Here is a 2,001-nt window from a genome sequence, read left to right as displayed (position 1 = left end):
GGTAGTGGAATTACAAGTGATACATTTTATTGTTTATCTGGGTTTCTTAATCAAAATAATAAAAGTTAAAGATAGTTTCGGTAGACTTTTCATGCTCCTCCAGTGTTCTGGCTATATTTTCTGTTTTGAGCTTGTTGAATAAACAATCTTTAGAAAAAATGAAGGGTTACTGCCACATAATGATTAGCACTACAGTTAAGCTTCACCTTGGGTTAAATAGTGTTCTGTGGCTGGTCTGTCCATGATGTATAACACTGAATGCAGAAGAAAATGCATTTGGAGTTCCAAATAACAATTTTTTGGAATAAAATGTATTGTAAAATGGGGACTTCTCGTTCTGTTCTAGTCACTCTGTCCATTTGGTAATCACTTGCTCTTTTGGGTCATTGTAAGTATCTGAATAAACAAGAGACAAACTGTGTTCATACTTTGAGTGGCAAGTTTAATTTAGACAAACTGCAAATTTGAGAAAAAGATTCTATCAATTCCCTCTGAGCTTTTTTCACCCCTTCAAATTGGCCAAAGCTGTGCCAGTCTTTCCACAGCCGTGATTGGGCTCAAAAGTGTGTACATAGAGCTCTCTTGGCACAATTCAGCACCAGCATCCAATGGAACTCAGTCAATTTTAAGCCCTCGAGAGCTCCTTTTAGAATCGCATCTCTGGTTTCCTGGGTGATGTAGACATCTGCATTCATGTGAGAACAATATACAACTTTGTTACCAGAAGTGGAAACTACTTGAGTTCTGCACAGGAAGGAAGAAAATCAGAACATGCATAGTACTTAGATGAAGATTCTGGTGGAAAATGTGGGAAATTAAGCTGAGAATTTGTTATTTTGTGCTGAAATATTAAAATTAAATATCCACAGGGACAGTGAAATCAAAGCATAATGCCTAAGTAAACCTCTTTCCTCTCTGCATAGTTTGGAAATAAACCTCTAGTGGATAATCCCAGGTAACTTTTAGCTATGGATTTTCTAAAGTTAAACAAAATGTTATTACAGGTAGTTCTTGCTTTGCACAATAGTGCAGGAACATTAAATGGCCATGCATGCTGAAACCACACAAAGGAATCTTAACAATAAATGGGAAATTGTATAATGTTCTGTGACTATTAGAAATTGTTGTCAAGGCATTAGAAACACTCTTACTGTTGGTCTTGAGTTTATAGGGAAATTCTTTAAAAATAATAAAATTAATATTTACTTAGTACACAATCTATAATATTGGGAATATTAATAATTAACATGTTTGATTTCTTTGTAAAAAGCCTATCAAGGGTAGTTTGAACTGTGCTGCTTGATTTATTGTCATTATATAACTTATAAAGTGAACAACTTTCTATGCCTGAGCCAATTGTCATATTTCTTTCCTTAGATTTATTTGGATCAGCTTTCAACTCTTTATCCTTTGCTCTTTTAATGTTGGAAATGTCACCAAGATTTCCTTTAATAAGAGGTGCTTGACAGCATGACTTCCTCTGAGACATCATCCTTTTCATCACTTTTCTCATGTATGTCCATAGCTTCACCTTCACTATGTTCTCTTTTTAAATTTTTTAAGGCGACAGATAATTACATGTTTTTATGATATACAAGATGTTCTGAAGTACACATGCATTGTGGAATGATTAAATCTAGCTAATTAATAAGTGCATTACCTCACATAGATATTATTTTGTGATGAGAACACTTAACATTCAAACTCTCTTTACATTTTTCTTTTTCTTTAACTTTTATTTTAGGTTTTGGGATACATATACAGGTTGTTATATAGGTAAGTTGCGTGTTGTGGGGGTTTTGTGTACAGATTATTTCATCACTCAGGTTATAAGCATAGTACCTGATAGGTAGTTTTTTATCCTCGCTCTCCTCCCACCCACAAGTAGACCCCAGTATGTTATTTGTGTCCATATGTATTCTATATTTAGCTTCCACTTACAAGTGAGAATATGTGGTATTTGGTTTTCTGTCCCTGTGTTAGTTTACTTAGGATAATGGC

Source organism: Theropithecus gelada, chromosome 4 (assembly GCF_003255815.1).
Source record: "Theropithecus gelada isolate Dixy chromosome 4, Tgel_1.0, whole genome shotgun sequence".
NCBI lineage: Eukaryota > Metazoa > Chordata > Mammalia > Primates > Cercopithecidae > Theropithecus > Theropithecus gelada.
Note: the sequence above shows the minus strand (reverse complement) of the source record.